The sequence below is a fragment of the Lepus europaeus genome, chromosome 15 (assembly GCF_033115175.1).
Source record: "Lepus europaeus isolate LE1 chromosome 15, mLepTim1.pri, whole genome shotgun sequence".
Classification (NCBI taxonomy): domain Eukaryota; kingdom Metazoa; phylum Chordata; class Mammalia; order Lagomorpha; family Leporidae; genus Lepus; species Lepus europaeus.
In genome coordinates, this window is record NC_084841.1 from 4,542,397 (window position 1) to 4,562,606 (window position 20,210).

The window sequence follows — 20,210 nt, forward strand, 5'->3', positions numbered from 1 at the left end:
GGTTTCTTAGTTATAGTCTTCCTTCATCTTTGTATAACAGTTTATGAGACTGTTCTCAGGAAACACCTGGAAATAAAAATATTTGCTTTGTTCCATAAGATAATATTTCAGAAAGGAGATTCAATATTTTCAGCAATGGATCCACGGGAAAGCACACTATTTTCTATTCTTATAATAGTGTTGCTGATAGCTCATTTGGGAGTGCCATGCATAATGATATAGAACATCTAAAACAAATAGATAAAATGTGCAAATGAATGACATGAACGTTTACCAAAACATTCAGATAATTCCTTAAGGAGGTCTGTAGGGCATCTCAGGCTTTTTCTGTCATCAGTCTCTTTGGAGATAATTATATCTGGTGGGTACATATCCCAAAAGAGTGGGAGCAGAAAACCTCCGTTGGGTGCAAGTGCAAGAATTTCATGGAGGGAAGATAAAAACTTAGATAAGGGTTTTAGTGTCCTAGAAGCTTGTCTCCAAATGAGGATCGGTTCTGAGCCCCAGTGATGGAATTTGCTAATGGACTGGGTGTAGAGGTGAGGGAGAGGGAGAGAACAAGGATGAACCCTGAAGTTTTTGTCTGGGAAATTGGGTAAATTATGGTCTCATTCTCTGAAATAGGGAAGTATAAGGAGAACAATTTTAAAGTATGTTTTCTACATCATGTATGTGAGACTCCTTAGCTATCTATGCAGAAATACCAAGGAAACACCTGCATCTTGAGTGTTTGGATGCTCAAGAAAGAATTAGAGATGGAGGTGGACACATGGGAATGATCAGCTTTTTAGAAGGAAGCCACGGGGGTGGATATGCTCACCCAGGGAGATGGAGAGACTGTAGACAGAGCAGAAATGAAGCCTCTGCCCTGGCCTCCACTGTGTAAACTTTGGAGAGGCTGGGAGGAGCCAAGCCATCAGGTATGAGGTAGGCACCCTGTTCAAGGAGAAGCACAGAGTAGGCGGTGTGTGGGTTGAACTTGTATGAGGGCCTTGCCTGGAAAACATGAAAGTGATGAGCAAGGAGGGGCCATGGAATTTAAGTCCTGGTAGGAAGATGTAGACACGTTGGCCCAGGGCAAGGTCAGGCCAAAGGCTTGCAGATCCTGGCACAGTTAGAGATACTGGAATTGGAGCACAGGGCACTGTTGTCAGATTTAACACATAATGCAGGATGCCCAGTTAAATTTTAATTTCAGTATACAGAATATTTTAAGTGTTCCCCAGATATTGTATGGACACACTCTTAAAAACATACCTGAAATTGAAATCTAACTGGGCACACTGTATCTCATCTGACCACCTCTAAACCCTGAAAAGGAAGGTGAGTTGTGGGATTTGGAGGTCACTGTGTGAGAACTGAAGGAGATAGAGGCAGTGCTGATCATGGAAACTGTAGAGATGGACCATGGCCATGAGAGATTGGCTGTGGAGGCCCGGACAGAACAATCAAGAACCTGAAAGTCCAGGGTTATTAATGGGTCATCTTGGTGAACAGTTAACTGGTGAGGAATGAGGACAAGCCCAGTGCTGAGGAGAGTGAGCCAGTGAGTCAGGTGCCACTGTCTCTGGAAATGATGGGAAAAGAATACCTGCCTTCACACAGCAACAACATGCCTCCCAGGAGGGGCAGCCATGACAACAGGTGAGTGAGGTGGATGAAGAAGACATGACTGGCTCACAGCAAAGGAGCAGCAAGGCACCCTGCCTTCCCCCAATCTGTGGGCCCGGGGAAGAGCCTGAAGGGGAATTAGGATCCTGGGGCAAAGGCGGGTTTCAGTTAATCATGAAATTGAACTTGAGAGAAGCTTCCAAAGACACAAAAGACTGGTCCATTGATACCCCAAGAAACATGAGTTAGGATTGGAGAATGGTAGTGAACAGGGAAGGGTGGGATGTCCCAGGTCATGTAGGGGTGGCAGCCAGGTGGCACTGATACATGACTGGCATCATGTATCATGTACCAGTGAGGATGTGTGTTAGGGAAGCCAAGGTGACCATCAGTGGTCACCAGTGGGTGACAGGTGGCTGGTCATGGGGGGGTATACATAATTGATCCCTTTATGCATTGATCTCTTTTAAAGTGTGTGATGGGTGCATGGGTGCATCTTGGGGAAAATTGAATCCTGTAGGGCATAAGTCCAGGGGAATTGTGGCATGGTGCAGAAATATACCAAGAACACGGGCTGTTCTGGGCACCTCCCCTGCTATGGGCTGGCCCACATTTGTGAATAAGGGGCAGGTTAAATTCTATAAGTCCTGGAAGTCATACACTTCAACCCTCACTTTAGTGACCATTGAACTCAACCTAGACTTCCATGACAAGAAGGATCATGAGATGTGAGTTTAAAAGAGAGTTAGCTGTTTATTATTTAGTCTTTAGAAGCAGGACTTACAGATCACCAGATTTTTATAATATGCTTTTGCCACAGACAGGCTTCCATCTTTTCTTTTTCCTGCTTGTCTTGGGTTCCATGTCATCTGCTCATCTCCAAAAGATGACCAGGGCTTAGGTTCTAAACAAGTCACATTCCATTTTTTCATAATGTCATTGGGCAATTCTGCTGGGGTGTTTTATACATTTTATCTAGCTTAATATTTTGTTATATTTATTTGATATTATGAGGAGTTAGATGGTCTCATAGGCAGTTAGTAGTACTCAAACAGTATTTTACACTTTGTGTTTCTGTGTGAGTGCAAACTGATGAAATCTTTACTTAATATATGCTAAATTGATCTTCTGTATATAAAGATAATTGAAAATGAATCTTGATGTGAATGGAAGGGGAAGGGGAGTGGGAGAGGGGAGGGTTGTGGGTGGGAGGGAAGCTATGGGGGGGCGGGGAGCCATTGTAATCCATAAGCTGTACTTTGGAAATTTATCATTAAATAAAAGTTAAAAAATGTAATAGGCAGTTAGGTCAGGTCCCTGTCAGCATGAGAAAAGGGGGAGAGCCCTTTTAAGAGTGGATGAATTCTTGCTTCTTCCCAGAGGCTGCCTTTAGCAACACTTTGTTTTATCTTGAGAGCAGACTGGACAGGATTACAAAATCCAGCCTCTCACTGGTTGTTATTCCAGCTCCCTGATTGGTTGTTATTCTAGCACTCCGATTGGTTGTTGGCCGGTGCTCCTCCCCTGAGTGGTTAACTCTAGGTAGCCACTTTTGTGCATAAAAGGTAACTCTTCCCTTGGAGCCACCCTACTGACTGCTGCCACAGGAGGTTTCTCAGTAAATCTCCCTTTGTTCACTGTCCCTGTTTGTGTGGAAATTCTTCTTGGACATGAGACAAGACCTAAAATTGCCTTCACTGTCCCATAACAATATGATACAGCATTTCGCCCTATCTGTGGAGTACTCCTGTACAGAGTGGAATAGGAACATCATGTGCTCAGCGGAGCTGTGGGCACTCCATGTCCCTTGATGTCTTTTCTCACAGTCTACCGTGGAGCCACGGAGTCTCACCACTGGGGCCAATTTCATGGAGTGAAGCTGGGACTTTCAGTCTCTTTCTTCAGTAGTTCAGACTTGTCTTCCAGTGACGTTCTATGTGGAAGTCTACTGCACGGTACAGAACAGAGTCCTTGTGTTTATATTAGACAAGCGTGTATTTGTATTGGATCTTCACAATAGCCTTGAGCATAAGGAATCGTTTCATTTCCAGGTATAGATAATGAACCGGAATCTTCCAGTGGTTAAGGAGCCCCAGGTCACAGAGCTATTTCATAGCACATAATTCAATCCAGGCCTCTCTGATTCCAAATAAAACATGAAAATGTGTCAAACACCTGCAAAAACTCTGATCTCAGTTGGCCCAGCTCTGCAGGCTGGGTGCAGACCCAGCTCACCTGCACCTGTCCTGATTCGCCTGGTTCCCTCAACCTTGGTCCCTGCACTGACTCTCATCTCCTGATGGAGTTAGATACTGGTCCTTCTGCCACACTTCTGGCAGGGGGCCCCTGTGCGTTCCCAATCCAGAGTCCACGTGCAACCTTTAACACAAACCCACAGACCCTAGCCCTGAGGGAGAGTCACACAAAACACACTCAGAACCCCTCTTGCCTCGGCTGGCAGATCAGAGGACAGAGGAGACAGGCTTTGTGGAGGTAAAAAGAGACTTACAGGAGGGAACACCCCAGTGAAAAGAAGGGGGGAAAGGAGAACAGAAACCAAATCAACTGATGCTAGGTTCCTTGCCCCAGCCCCGTTTCCTGTCATAGGAGCCTGTGCCCAGGCAAGCAAGCTCTGTCTGGCCCCTGTCAGCCCCTGTCCCTGTCCCACAGGAGGAGCCATGTCTGACAGGGCTCACAGATCTCCAGGGAGCCTTGTCTGCCTCCAGCTGCTGCTGAGATCTCTGGGACTGAGTGTCCTTTCCCTGACAAACAGTTATTTGATCTTCACTCGCTGCATGGAGCTGCTAATTCTCAGACAGAATAAATCACTTAAAATGGGCTTTGACCGGTAGGCTGGAACCAAGCAGTGTTTTTTTCTCCCTGTCCCTTTTGGGAGCCTAAATGTACTATAATTAAGGCCATTATCAGCCACTTGAGTTGAGGATTGGTGAGGGGGGTGGTACATTTAGCAAGCAGTTGGGGGGAAGGATTGAAATTTCAGAATTGCTTCAACAGCCAACAAAGCTTGGGAAATAATCGCCATTTTCAAAGCTGTTTTACTAACAGCTTCCTCTTTATCATACAAGACAAGTTCTTCCTCAAGGGACCTATACTGCATCTGGTTTTCATTGACTTCAGAAGTCATGAATACAGGCCCTTATGCTCCACTTGCTTTTACAGGGGTACAATTCCACTTTTTAGTTACGATTGAGACTGGGTTGTATGACTTGGTCACTGGTCACCAGGGTCTTTGCCCATCTGCGGGCGCTTTACCATCCCCTCGTTGCCATCCAGCTTTGGGTAATGTTTAAGTAAGGCTGGGCGGGGCGAGGTTAATCAATGCCCAGTGTTCCCTGTGTGCCTGGAGTCACGGAGACGCAGGGCTCTGATGCTCAGTGTTCAGAGATCATAGGAAATGAAACACAGACTCAAAGGACAGAAGAACAAAGGCAACCGCAGGGCCTGCCGGATGTCTGAGGAGTGGCTTAACTTAGCATTTTTCTGTCCCATGTGAAAGATAGTCAAGAGCATAAAATACATCCTTTCTATTCAATAATAGGTTCAAGATTTTCCACTTTGAAATGTAATCTTAATTAATCACAGTAGTCTAGCATTTTTATCTCATTAAGCAATCAAGAAGGAAAATTGTCCAACCCATCGAGATGAACCCTACTGGCAGACTTGCAAATGGGCATCTATCTTACAAAGTGACGTATGCTTTCAAAAGGGCTGCTTGAGGATTTTGACACATAGACATTGGTTTCTGATAAACCCAGAAAACACAGCATTGAGTCACAGAGCTGGTCCCTCTGATATTGGAGGATACATCAACATGGATTTTCTGCATGGCATCAAGTGTGGTGATGAGTGAGCTGTCTGTGTCTCACATGACTTATCTTCCATTCTATACCAGAGAACTGGATGGAAATCTTACCCATTTTTGAGAAATCTGCAATGTGATACCACTAGATACACCATGATATACAAGTGATACTGAAGTCATAAGGCCAATCAAAATAGGCAATTCTCAGGGCTGCCATTGTGGCACTTGGGAGGCCAGCATCCTATATTGGAGTGCTGGTTCAAGTCCTGGCTACTCCACTCTGATCCAGCTCCCTGTAATGTGCCTGGGAGAGGCAGCACAGCACAACTCAAGGGCCTGGGCCCCTGCCTCCTATGTGGGATACTAGGGTAGAATTCCTGGCTTCTGGCTTTCGTGTGTAAAAGCCCTGGCTAATCTGGCCATTCGGGTAGTGAAACAGCAGATAAAAGCTCGCTCTCTCTCTCTCCACCTCTCCCCCTCCCTGTTCCCTTTCCATCTCTTGTCAATCTACCTTTCAGATAAATAGCTATTTTAACAAACGGGCAGCTTTGAGAGCAGCCAGTGTCCGTCGGTTGCTCCTGAGTGTCCATCCTGTTGCATTCTCTGTGTGTACCCCCTCCTCACAGATGCATCCTTTTCAGAGATGGTTCCTAGAGACACTGTCATTGAGCTTGAAGTGGCTCAGGCCACCTCCCAGTTGTCTCCAAGGGCATTCGCTGTGTGAGACAATGATCAGATTGGCCGCCTCTTGTCTGAAGTGAGCACGTGTGTGCACTACGCTCTGCTGCACAGAGCACTCACCACCCTCCACCCTAACAGACGCTCACCCCTCCGGTTTCCCTCAAGGAACAACACTGAGTAACCCCTCTGTTTGCCCTATCTCTTGATATCTGGCCAATCCCCCTGCTCCCTTATTGACTAGAGCAAGAAAAGCGTGACGTTTTATTCCCAAGTCTGGTTTTCAGCCTCATGCCCCACTTAGCATCTCCATACCTATGAACGAGTCATTGAACAGCTCCAACAGTTACTTGTTTTGTGAAGCGTAGGTCACAGTGGCGACCTCATGATGAGAACTGATTTGGATGAAGTTTGTGAGGTGTGTGGTCACACCAAGGCTTCCGTGGACGGGGCCTCGCTCCCCTGCTTTCTTCACCTTTATCCAGTGTAGCACCCACATCATTCCTGGGGCCTTCAGAACAAATCACCACAGGCTTGGTGGTTTAAAGCAACAAGAATGTATTCTGTGATGGTTTTGGAGGCCGCAGCCTGACATGGAGTGAGCAGGGCTGTGCTGCCTCTGAGGGTTTCAGGGAAGATGCCTGCCCTGCCTCTTCCCAGGAGGGTCCCGGTGTCACCAGCACCCGTGGTTTTCCCCGAGATGTGGCTGCACCCTCCCATCTCTCTCACCACCTTCACCTGACTTTCTTCCTTGTGCAGGTCTGTGTGGCCTCTCCTCTTCCAGGAAGGACGCCAGTCATTGGATTTAGGACCCAACCTAAGCAGTGTAACTTACCTTACCCTCACCAGCTGCACGTACAGAGACCCAGCTTCTAAGTAAGGCCGCATCTGTGATTGCAGGCTGGCAGGACTTTCGGTGGGACACCATCGAACCTGCTGGAACACCCTCAGACTGGGAGGACTGTTCTGAAAGAGCATGTTTCCTTCCTTCTTTAACCTCAAAACAATTCCTAAGCATTTCTATCACGAAATGCTATTGAATACTTACTGATTTTGTTCTGTTTAACTTTAAAAGTATACGACTTGACAGTTTTTTCATTATTAAAATGTGATGACCTACTGTGATTCTTTTTTTTTTTTTTCAGCATTTTGTGATGTTTTATTGGGGCAAGGACACAGGGCAGGAAAGGGAACCCCCAACAGGTGCAGGGAATGTCCGTGCTAGTCAGTCTTCCTGGGATGCTTTATGGAGCTTTTTTTTCTTCTTGGCACTGCTCTTGGTGGCAGCCTCCTCAGGGCCGCTGCCCCCTTCCTCCTTGGTGGAGAATTTCCTTTTTTTCTTGGGGACCTTCCTGGTGCCTGCCTCTTCCACATCATTCGCCATTTCCTCCTGGGCAGAGGGCTTCTTCCTCTTGGGAGGGCTCACGCCGCCTCTGTCTCCACCAGATCACTAACCAGCTCCTCCTTGGAAAAAGAGTTCTTTTTCTTGGGTTTGGAGGAAGAGGCAGGCGGCTCCTCTATCCCGTTCTCCTGAGGAGCCTCCTGGGGCTTTTGCTTTTTCTTCTTTTTGGGTTTCTCCTGCGCCTCCTCGCACTCCTCCGGGGTGCTGCTGCTGTTCCCTGAAGATGCCAGGGCGAGCGCCGCTAGGCGCTTCTTTTCCTTCTTCAAGCGTTTCTTCTCCTGCTTCTCCAGCTTCCGGGTGATCTCTGCAGCCGCCGCCTCTGCATGAACCATGGCTTCCTTCATGACGTCCAGATTCTTCCGGGGAATCTCTCCAGTCTCATAGAAGGAGAGCCGCTCTTCAACTTGTTCGCGAAGCTTCTCCCCAAATACACTTGTGGGTACCTCAGAGAAGCAATCGATTCGTAAGGCAATACTGCATTTGTTGGCCAGGTATCGGGAGATGCGGCCTTTGTTCTTGGCGGCGGCTCGGCCAATGAAGGTGGAGTGGAAAATAAGTCCGTATTTGGGTGTGTTACCCCGTGTCTTCAGGGCTCTGGAAACTTGGTCCCTTTGCTGGGCCCTGGGGATCACTCAGACACCAGGACTGGCCATCACCCCCATAGCAGAGGCCTGCACAGGTCAGGGAGCCCTGGTCAGCCATCACTGTGATTCTTTTATGGTACAAAATATTCCTTCTCATCTCTGTGCAGTGCCTCTGGCCTGCTGCACAGGTTTCTACCCGGCCTGGATGTCATTATCAGGTTAGAAACCTGCAGGGAGGTTGTGAGACAGTTCAACTCCTGCCATCGAGGAGATGCCACCACCACTGTCTAGAGGTAGCATGCTTTGAAACTGGGATAGGAGCAAAGCGTGAGAATCAGAAGTTTGTCACTTGTTGTTTTACTGAAAGTTTGCATTCCTTAGAAATAAGATTTTGAAAAACGTCAGCATCTAATCCAGTATTTGAATTAATGTTTATTATATTTACAAAATATAAAAATTTAATAAAAGGCATTTTGTATCAGAATTAATCTTTTTCTTTTTCTTTTTTTTTTTTTTTGACAGGCAGAGTGGACAGTGAGAGAGAGAGAGACAGAGAGAAAGGTCTTCCTTTTTGCCGTTGGTTCACCCTCCAATGGCCGCTGCGGCCATCGCATCTCGCTGATCCGAAGGCAGGAGCCGGGTGCTTCTCCTGGTCTCCCATGCGGGTGCAGGGCCCAAGCACTTGGGCCATCCTCCACTGCCTTCCCGGGCCATAGCAGAGAGCTGGCCTGGAAGAGGGGCAACCAGGATAGAATCCGGCGCCCCAACCGGGACTAGAACCCGGTGTGCCGGCGCTGCAAGGCGGAGGATTAGCCTGTTAAGCCACGGTGCCGGCCTCAGAATTAATCTTAAGAACAAAAAGATTTTCAAGATGCAGACTTCAGTCTTCCTGGTTTAGAGTTGGGCCAGTGTTGTTTGCGAGGGTTAGGTGGTGATTTTTATGTGGGCACAAAGCTAATCAATTGCAGGAACCACATTAATATTTAAACCTTCCTCCATACCACTACCAGTCTCTAAGTTAGGTCTTCCTAGAATCCTTGTTTCAGATAGCCTTGTCTTTCCTCTTGGAAATTCCTCTGTCTTTCCTTTCACTGACATTCAAAATGATTAGAGGAAAATGTTCCTTAAATTGTATTTAAATTATAGTCTTCTTATTAAATTTACTCAGATTTTGTATCAAACACAGTATTCACTCAGAGACTTTGCTGTAAAATCTCTTTGAAAGCTAAATTCATGCAATTCTTGGTTTTCTCTGTTTATGTAATCCTCCTACTTGTTTGAACACCCAGTAAACACACTGATGCAGAATTATAGAATCACGAGTCTTTTCTGTAGACCTGGAAGGACCCAAGCCATTCAATCATGCATCTTTTTTTTTTTTTTTTTTTTTTTTTTTTTTAGTGGGAGGTAAAATAGCAAGGTTTATTAGGAAGGAATATCTGTAAGGACGGATGGGCACCTCTCCAGACAGAGCCAGAGAGACTGGGGCGGGGGTGGGGGGGAGGAAGGAAGGAGGTTACAGGTTACACGTTGAGTGGAGAGATTACACCTGACCAGGCCAGGCGGGAGGCTCAGCAAAGATGCAGAGAGCTGAGCGCACAGTCCAGTTGAGGCTGGGGGTTTTTAAGGAGATGGGTCTTGCTTCCCCACCTCAGCTCCTCTTGGAACAAAGGGCTTTTTGGATGTAAATAGAAAAACTTCTCTTGAAGGTCTGAAACAAAGGACTTTATGGATGCAAATGTTATCAGACCTGAGGAAGGGAGCAGGGTGTTAAAAAGCACTTTCCCTGGGCATGCTGACCCCATGCCTTGCCTGCCCAAGTGCCACTGGGAAGCTCCATCTTTTAACAGACACACTTAGACAAGAAATACTTCCAGAAGCTACTTAGATGATAGCAATCATTACCTGTAACGTAATTCCTGTGAAGCCATAACAAACCAATCCTCTTTGTGTGCCCTACAGAGATTTGACATTATTAAAATATTTTATTTCCTGAATGCCTACTGTAGGGTGGGACTTCTGCTATATATTAAAAAAAAAAAAAAGATGAAAGAGGCATAGAATAATTCCTCCAAGGAGCATAGGGACGGTGTTACTGACTGTGTCCCCTCACATCCATGTGTCGAAGCCCTCACCCACCCTGTGTTGGTATTTAGGGGAGGGGCTTTGGGAAGTAATTATATTTAGATGAGGTAGTGAGGGTAGAGCCATTTGATGGGATTAGTACTCCTATAAGAAGAGGAAAAGCTGCCCCCACTTTCTATCCCTCTCTCTCTCTCTCTCTCTCTCTCTCTCTCTCTCTCTCTCTCTCTGTCTCTCCCCCTGTGGAGGAAAGGCTACAGGAAGACGCCGTGAAGGTGCCTGTCTATGAGTCAGGAAGCAGGCTCTCACCAGGATCTGAATCCACCAGCACCCTGATCTGGGGCTTGTCACACTTCAGAACCTCAGTAAATAAATGTATGCCACCCAGATTGGGGTGTTTTGTTACAGCAGCCCAGGGAGACGAAGACACTTGGCTTATAAACCAGTGATAATAACACTGAATCCAGACTTTGATGAAGTAAACAAAGTATTTATGTCAGCAGAAATAGGAAATGTTCAGAAAAGTTCACGTACAAGTTGACCCAGGTCCTTCTTATGAGAAGCATAGGAGAGAGTATAGTTTTCTTAGAAGTATGGAAAAAATGTTAAATTTCAAAAGCAACAGGCAAACTGAGTTTCCCAAAGATTCATCATGCTTTGATCATTAATTCACTCATTCTAGGGCTTGCATTTGTTCTAGGCCATACTCTGCTGTAGGCACTGTTAGGCCCAAGGCATAATCAGATTCTCCCATGAAATGGAATGGATTATTTGAGAATTCAGAACTTGGTTGGCTTCAAAGACTTCATAGTCCAACTCCATCTACCAGCCACCCAGGCTGGAGACCACCACGTGAGTCTCCATTTGGGGCATATCTGCAGGCTGGAGGACCCCTGAGAAATAAACCTGTACAGGTGGGAAAATAAGAATGTGGGTGGGGTCTTGGTTATGTCTGAGGCCTGTGGGGGTGACTTGCACTGGGGACAGCAGCACCTTGTCACATTTGTAGCCTGAAGACCAATTTTCTTATGTGAGATCTATCAAGTGCCAAAATCAAAAGAGTGATTTAAGAGTAGAAACTAAAATAAAGTGCAGTAGCTAGAAAGACTGTGTTCCAGGTCACCAACATGTTACCTTTCCATTGCTGTAGCACACGCATATTGTTTTTCTTCTTTTGGAAGTGTTTGGTAGGGCAGCTGAAAAATCATCTGATGTCTTACTGCAAGACTTCCAAACTTGGGTCAGCATCAGTAAAGTTCCAGGATCCATGGCAGTGATATTAAATACAAGCAGAACTTTTATCATCACACTGCAGGTTCACTAAGTTCCTTAAAAATTTGAAATGTCACTCGATTCTGGGTGTTCTGAATGTTTCTCCCAAGAGATTTACAACCCATGAAAATTAAATGAGTGAAGACTATTTAAGACACAAATTGAGATCCACTGCAGCCTTTTTGAAGGCATCCTAGTTGCTTTAATGGTTTCTGATGGGACTTAGACATAGGCTTTCACGAGCCATAGCTGTGGTATAAAGTTAAATTTGTAACTCTGGCACCGAAATTCCTGGGTTCCAATCCTACTCCCCTATGAGCCATCTGTGAAACTTGACGTCACCCGCCTTCACATGATGAGCACCTAACACTGCTGTTCCCATGACTCTCTGATGGCTAGGGAGGTCAAGCATGTGTGAGTTGCCAAGATGAACATGTCTACATTTCCAACAGCAAAAGGTTAACTTTATTATTTCAGGTATTTTCAACTTCAGAGACCCACTACACCTGGGAGCCTTGGCTTATCAGGCCTATGGTCTTTAGTGCTTTTGAGTTAAAGAGATTACTTTTCCTTTTGCATTAGATCACAGTGTCAAAGTCTTGCATAGCTTGAAGGGGTTATGTACAGACAGGCTCAGAGCATGCTCATTTGTTACCCTGGAAGATACGGAGATCAGAGAATACAAGTTTCCCACAAGGTAACTCCTGAAATCCAGGTGTGCAGTGAGTCTCATTTTCCTCATCTATGAAATGTGGGAAAAGAAATCAGTACTTTCAGCAGTGAGGATTACAGGGGCCGGAAGGTCGAAGCTCATGTACTGATCGGGGGTGCTCCCTAAATCTTCCCTGATGCTGTCACCACCGTCATCATTGCTGTCATCCATGATCATCAGCACCATCATCGTTGCCATGATCGTTGTCATTATTCTTACGTCACCATCTCGTCTGTGTCCAATTTTCTTTCTGACTCAGTTGTTTCTTTTTCCAGGGTCCCTTACATTCCTCTTTCTCTTCAACAACACTCAGTCCTTATCCTTCTGATGTCATTCTCAATCAGCCAGCACCCCTGACGTCATCCCAAATGATGACCATTGAAAAACTCATTTTGGCCTTCCATTCTTTTTTCTTCTCACTCTCTCTCTTTAAAAATTGATTTCAATATTATCTCTCTAAAATAAATGTTTGAATCTGAGTTCAGGAATCCGTTTCATTATGAAATGTAGGATATAATATGAGTGACTGCAATGGAAAGGAATTAGACAATTCTGAAGGGTTACTTGGAGGATATAGAGCCATCCCTGCTGCCCACAATGGTCATCTCAGCTCACTGAGGAGAAGATGTGATGGTGAACTGACAGTGAGGAACACGGGGTCAAGACCTGTGGTGCCAGCGGAAAGCGCTGGAACTCGTGTTCCTTATTCCATGGAAAGGCCACTGCAAACCTTCTGAGGACGGTATCATTGGGAGTGTTCTGGGAAGGAAAGGATGATGTCTCATGCCCCTTGATGTGAGTTTGACTTGTCACTCCTCTCTGCTTATTGACACAAGGCAGGCATGACACTGGGAGCAGATGGCATGCAAGGGGTAAAGGCAGTGTGACAAGCTGCCTGCCCACCACTTACAGCACAGGGACACGGTTTTCCTTGGGTCATGTGGGCTCATCTGGAAATGCTCTGGCTTAAATCCCCTTTCCACTCAAGCGTACCATTTGCAGGAGGCCATGGAAACCAGAGCTCAGGGTCCCTGGAAGAAGGCAAGTCAGAGTCTTCCAGGCCAATAAAATATGCAGTGTAGCTTCCCAGAGGCTGTCTGGAAACAGCGCCCTTTGCCACAGCAGAGCGAGCAGGAAGACGCTGGCCATACCGATGGCCCCGAGTGGCAACCTGCAGGGAATGCAGGGTGGAGAGCACCACTTCCTTGTCCACACTCCTTCCTCAGTTTCCGGCCTGGGAAAGGAGGAAGCGGGAGTGTGCCAAGCCTCAGCCTTCCACTCCAAGCTCCTGATGTCTGCAGTAGAGCACAGAAAATGGGTTGGATATGGTTGTCTCCCACAGGTTCATGTGCTGGAAGCTTAATCCTCAGCATGGTGACTGGGGGATAATGGATCTTTAAGAGGTTGAGTCTGACGGGCACTGTGAGCGTTCTCCTGGTTAGTTAGACCCAGGAGTTAGTTGTGGGGAGAAGCTGTCATGAAAGGGTGAGCCTGACCCCACCCCATGCTCTGCTTCCTCTCACCATGTGATTGTCTGTCTGTCTATGTATCTATGTATCTATCCATCTATCATCTGTCTCTTCCACCAAGATGTTGTCTGCTAGTAGATCCTTACCAGAGGCTGAATCAATGTAGTTGTCCAATCTTGGGCTTTCAGCCTCCCAAATTATGAGTTAAATAAACCTCTTTTCTTTATGAAGTAAAAACCTCCAGGTATTTTGTTTCAGTAACAGAAATAAGTTAACTTATCACATAGTAACCTAACATGAATTTGTTCTTGCCATTGTGGTAATATTGACAGTAGCAAGTAAGTTTGGGGCATCAGGAAGGGGATTTGACCCAATTCACAACCCCTGTTACTGTACAACTTCTAACCTCGTGCTTTTCCCTTCTTTTAATTCACCCAAAAATACCCTGAATTCCCTCCATTTATTTTAATATAATACGAATGGAATTATGTCCTATAGTTAATTAACTCAGGTATAAGGGGTAGGCATTTGGTGCCATGATTCAGATGTCACCTGGGAGGCACAGATCCCATATTGGAGTGCCTGGGCTGGAGTCCCTGGGTTTTGCCCCTAGTTTCAATTTCTTGCTAATGCACACCCCAGGAGATAGCATGTGATGCTCAAGAAGTTGGGTCCCTGCCACTTGGATGGGAGACCCAGATTGAGCTCCTGGCTCCTGGCAGCCTGGTCCAGCCCTGGCTGTCACAGGCATTTGGGAAATGAACTACTAGATGTGAAATAGCACTTTTTCTGTTTCTCTGTGTACCTGCTTTCCAAATAAATAAACAAATACATACAAAATTAAAAAAAAGAGCAAGATGTGGCGAGGTAAGCGGTCATTTGCATACAAGCTGGGAACTCCACCAGCGGTGGCCACAATGACTTGTGCTTAGCACCTCCTAGTCCTGAAAGGTGATGGGTCCCTGTTTCACCCTATGTGCCATTTTCTCAGTTAGATAATCTAGTGCATTGTGAGATGCTTTTTTTCAACTAGTAGCTCTTGAATATACCTATAACATCTACTGGCTGGCTCTTTTTAGTTTGCTCATTTTGTTCAGAAATGAGATTATTTGAAACTCCTATAGAGTGTTAGAAGAAAGAGGAAGGAATTTCTTTACATTAAGGCACTAAATACTCTGCTTCAAATCAGGTCTCTGCAAAAGAATGTGATGATAGGACAGTGGGAAGCCTTTCATAGTTGAATGACTGAAAGAAAAGACCAAAGCAACGTCTACGAACATGAACATGCCCAGGTCTGCCGGGCTTCGAGTGAGCTTAGTCCCGAATGGCAGAAAATGCAGGAGTTGCAGAATCAGTGGAGCTCACCCGCTGTTCTGCTTCCTGTAGTTCACACACAGGTCTCATGGCGAGAAATGTGGCACTGTGATACACAAACCAAGAGATCTACGTGTGAAGGACCCCAAGTTTGGGAATCCAATGCGCTCAGGTGGTGGCCCAAAGACCCAAACTCCAGACTGGTAGATGCAAAAGAAGAGGATTTTTACTGGGCATTTGCGCAAATGGGCTCCCTGTCACTTGAGGCGAAGAGAAGCCCCGAGCCACAGTTACAAGCAACTCTTAAAGGCAAAAACCACAAGATTAACATATTTCGTGGGCTTCGGCTTGACTGGCTAGTTTAAAGGTTGCCATGAGTACTCATTGGGTCCTTTAGATGGGGAGAGGCTGCCCAGGGTGGGAGTTACAATTAGTTTCTTTTCTGGGGGAAACCGAAACATTCGGAGAACCAAAACTTAGCTAATCTTGGGGGAAGGGACATCTGGCGCTTGTTCCCACGCCTGGGCTTTTCAAACCCCAGTTTCTAAAATGTTACAAGATTTATCCTTAGGCGTTAGCAAGCAAAGCTAATGTGTACAGAAGCAAAAGATCTGCAGTTAGCTCTTAGCCACACTTGTCACAAAGCACACCAAACACTGGAGTAAGGGTCCCTCGGGTTTTTCACGTGGAGAGAGGCAGGTCTTGCAAAAGACAAGTCTCAGTCCTCCACCACACCAGGAGTCCCACACTCGCTCAGATTGGCCCCTGTGTCCTTCCCAGGAGTCCCTGTGCCTGTGGATCCTCACACAGTCTTCCCCAGCCTCTATTCCAGTGTCTGACCACGAAGAACTCTAAGCTAGGGCTCTTTATCATCCCTCTGCCCCGTTGCTTCCTGGATCTGAAGCATTGCTCTCCTTCCTCTCCGTTTCTCATTGATTCTTCCGCAGGCTCAGAGGCCAGGCAGGGCTGCTGCTCTGTGGGCCGATCTCCCACGTTCCTTCCCTCCTGCTCTAACAGCTCTATCTCTCTCCAACGTACATGGTCTCCACTGGACTAAGGCCACCTCGTGGAAGGGAGCGTGTCCTGCCCATGCACCCAGCTTGTGGCAGAACACCTGACGCTCAGCTGTTGGGGAGAGATGAGTGAGTCAGGCAGCTCTGGGACATAATGATGAAACTGGGCTTCTGTCACGGGAATTCTAGGGAGAAGTGTGGCATAAAACACAGCTCCAAGTTAGCTGGGCAGTGAGGGTATCACCCACATAATCTGGTCCATCACACAACACTTTGAAGGTGAGTAACTCTTCATTCTCCCCAATTAGGGGAGAAAATGACATGAGAGAGGGCACTGCTAGGATGCAGAGGTTACAGAGTTCCTCCTGCTCAGGTGTGCAGGCAGTGATCCCATGAGGCTGGGCCACTGATGAATGAACCCAGAAGGAGCTGTGGAAATCAGTGGAATGCACATGACTCAGAAGTGGCCTACTGTCTCCCACCTTAAAGTTGCACCTGCCACTAAGACCACCATCTTCTGTGTAGTTATAGAATTTTTGTTTAATAAATGACAGCTGATAGTCCAATCTGAGTAATCACATCAGAATTTTTACCCTGACCGTAGGAATCTTGCATGGAACTCGGCTTAAAATGATTGAGCAGAAATGCAAAAATCGAAGTGTTAGCAGAGATGGTGGGGTTCATGTCTTCCTGCAAGAAACTTCAGACATGGGACAGAGAGCAGTGGTCAGCAAGGTAGCAAGGTTTATCGCTGTAGGACATGCATCAGAATGATGGCACAGCATCTGAGAGTGCCCAGTCACTCAGACTGGAGAAAGCAAAGATGCATGGCTACATGGAGAGAATACAGCAGGCAGGCCAGGTGGGAGGCTCAGCAGAGTGCTAAGCGTGCAGTCTGTATTCAGCCTGGGGCTTATGCGGGAAAGGGGTCCAGTTTTTCGCACCTTTTCTCCTTCCCCTCCCCCTCCTCCTCCAGGACAAAGGAATTAGGAAAAATTCCTCCCAAGGTTTCACTACTCGGTGCTCTGATTGCGGGGGCCCACCTGATGCCAGGCAGAGGAGCCTCTCCCAGGGTTCCTGCCTTGGAGGAAGGCTGGGAAGGTTTTATTGCAACATGTTATGGTGCCAGGTAGCCTGTTTGATGCCGGAGAGAGAGGATTCTCCCGGGAGCTTACCTTGCGAGGGCTGAGATCATGTGTAAAGTTCCCGGGGTCTGGGCAGGACCTTGCCATGTGAAATAGTGGGCTGCTTCTCCGTGAGCTCTGGACATGCTTTGATTTCTTCAGGCCCCTTTCATACACACAGGCTAATTTCCAGCTTCCTACCTAACGAAAGGAGTAAGTTCCCATTGCTGTATTGACAGGCAGTGTGCCCGTGCACACGTACCTTCTCAGGTAAAGGGATGGAGGGCAGGGTCAGCCGGCACTGTGTTGCCTTCCTGAGAAGCGTTCAGGTGTGAGGCTGCTATCCTGTATTGCCCGCAAGGTTGACAATGAGCCAAGCCCCTTCCTAACATCCTCTCCCCTGAAGTTACCCTCTAGCTGCACGGAGGCCTGGAGTGGCACGAAGACCAGCACCAGGAGAGAGGAGTCAGTCGCTGGGAGGCTGGCTTCTCCTGGGGCAGGAAACGCCGTGTCTCTTACACAAAGAGTTAGATGTGTGATAAGGATCAATAGTCATTATATTTTCCACATTCTTTTTGGCCCAGTATCGGATTATTTCTGCATTGCAGAGCTCTCTCTAACCTTCCTTGCTGAGTAGGCCTGCTGTCAATGAAGTCTATCATTTGTGTTTGTCTGAGAAAGCTATGTTTATCTCACATAGCTGAATGATATTTTCACAGTATTAAATGCAAGAATGTCTGATTCATTTTCTTCCAGAACGTTGAAGTTACCAGTGTGTTGTCTGCTTACTTGCATGGTTTCTGACAAGAATTCTGCTGGAAATTTTATGCCTATTTACTGTAAATCATCCTATTTAATGCATATTTTTCCCCCTCTGGCTAACCTACTGGTTTTCTCTTTGCCTTTTGTTTTCAATAATCAGAATATAATATGTCTGAATATTTAGCATTTATTTGTTTGCTGTTTCTGGTACACAGGGATACTTCCAAAAATTTCTAGGAAATGTAATTCAAAGAAATTTGTTTGGTGTCAAACATTTTTGATATCCACACATAGTTTTTTCACAACACAATTTTCCATGAGTTTTGAAGACCCCTTGTATGCATGGATTTCAAATTTTTTTGCACTGCCATAAACTTATCTTTTAATTTCATTTTCCTCAAGCCTTTTGCAGTTCTCTTGTGTATCCTGCTTCCCCTTTGTGAGCTCATGGCTTAGTGCTGTGGCATTTGTAAACCATTAGGAAAGTGGTCTGTCACGCTAGAGTATTATTTACATGCTGTTTTCTCTTGGGTTCCCAGTGATGCACTTACCTGACAGCGTGATGTTTTTTATAGCTTTTTGGTGCTCTGTTCCTTGTATTTTTCCGTCTTTTTCCTGTTATGTCTTGGTTGGGTGATTTTTGTTGACATGTTGTCAGGTAGGCAGATTTGTTCCTTGGCTGTGTTACAGGCCCACTGAAGGCATTCTGCAACTCTGTTACCATATTTTTCATTTGTTCTGTCCCGATTTGATGCTTTTCTTAACAGCTTCCATCTCTTTGCTGATATTCATCTGATATTTTGTGTTATACATCTTTTCTTTTGGGAACTTCAACGTATTAATAGTTGCTTTCTAAAATGCTAAATCAGATAGTTACAATATCTGTGTTGCATCTGAGTCTGATTTGTTTATTATTTAATGCCTTGGGCGTTTTCCCCCTAATTTTTCCTCCCCCTTATTTAAATTTGCAGGTTTCTATTGAAATAGTACTGTAGACACTGAGAAAATAGTTTTATTCCTAGCTTTCCTTTTGCTTATACCTTCCTGTAGAAGTTTGGGTTAATCTAGTCAAAGGAGCAGTATGCTTTTCTTTGTACAATAAATTGTAATAAATATTTTAGGTCTTGTTGCCATAAGGTATCTCACGCATGGCCGTTGTCTCATGAAAGTAGCCTCAGACCGCATGTAAACAGTGGATGCAGACAGAGGGCGGCATTGTGGTACAGTGGGTTAAACTGCCACCTGCATCACCAATATCTCTTGTGAGCTCCAATCTGAGTCCCTGCTGCTCTGCTACCAATCCAGCCCCCTGCTAATGCATCTGGGAAAGCAGCAGATGTCCCAAGTGCTTAGGCGCCTATCATCCATGTGGGAGACCCAGATGGAGTTCTAGTTCCTGAAACTAGCCTGGCCCAGCCCCAGCCATTGTGGTCATTTGGGGAGTGAACCAGTGGATGGAAGATCTGTCTCTCTCTGCCTCTCAGTAACTATGCATTTGAAATAAATAAATCTTTATTTTTAAAAAGGTGGCTGCATCGTGTCCCAGGAAAGCTTTGTTTGCTGGGTAGACAGTGGGCCACCTGTGGGCATGGTGCATCGACCCTTGTGCAACCAGGGACTGGGCTGCACTCACGGTTTCTTGCTGCTGTGATTCCTTCAGAGAATTCCAGACTTCAGAGTCTCCCAGCAAGACCGTGAGTTCAGTGTGGAAGCTGGCTCTCTGAAGGTTTCCTCCAGGTCTGCCTCCACTTCAGCCTGCGTCTTCTCTGTCCCTGACTCAGAGCGTCTGCCCCTGCACCCCTCCTGGTTTGGGGTGGGTGGGCTGCTCCGCTGCTCCAGTTAACCCTCGGTCTTAGACGACAGGAATTCCTGGATCTGGTGGCCCTCTGAGTGCTCTTGCCCCTTCTCTGGAATTCTGGGTCCTATACCAATTTCTTCCCTTCCAGGGCTAGAGGCCTTTATTCTGTTCCTTTCCCCCAGCTGCACGACAGTGCGTTGCCTACCTTAGCTCCACACACATTAAGACTTTCTTGCACTGGGAGGTGGGGGAGGAGGATCCAGAAGGATTTGTTCCCATCCCACAGATGCTGTCAGGACTCCAGTCTCTCTGTGACACCTGATGGAGTCTAGGATGAGGGATCTGCAGGAAATCTCACCTCTCTCCGCCCCTCCACCATTATTTGCATTTCCTAGGGGCCACGAATACTCTCACCAGCATGCACTTGGCCTTCACGCGTCTTCCACTCTTCAGCAGAATTCTACTACCCAGGCTTGGCACACATCTGGCCTGGGCCCACGGGTGCTGGGTGCTCGGCTCTCGCCTTTTCCTGTAGACACCAGCCCAGGCGCTGAGTGATTTGTCTG

General features: G+C 46.4%; 1 non-coding gene across 1 annotated transcript; it reads right to left on the bottom strand.

Moving 5' to 3' along the window:
- Nucleotides 1-8,140: 8,140 nt before the first annotated feature.
- On the bottom strand, nt 8,141-8,226 carry LOC133774742 (small nucleolar RNA SNORD86). The gene has a single exon (XR_009868138.1). It is a non-coding gene; the product is annotated as a small nucleolar RNA SNORD86 (small nucleolar RNA).
- Between the last annotated feature and the right edge of the window lie 11,984 nt (nt 8,227-20,210).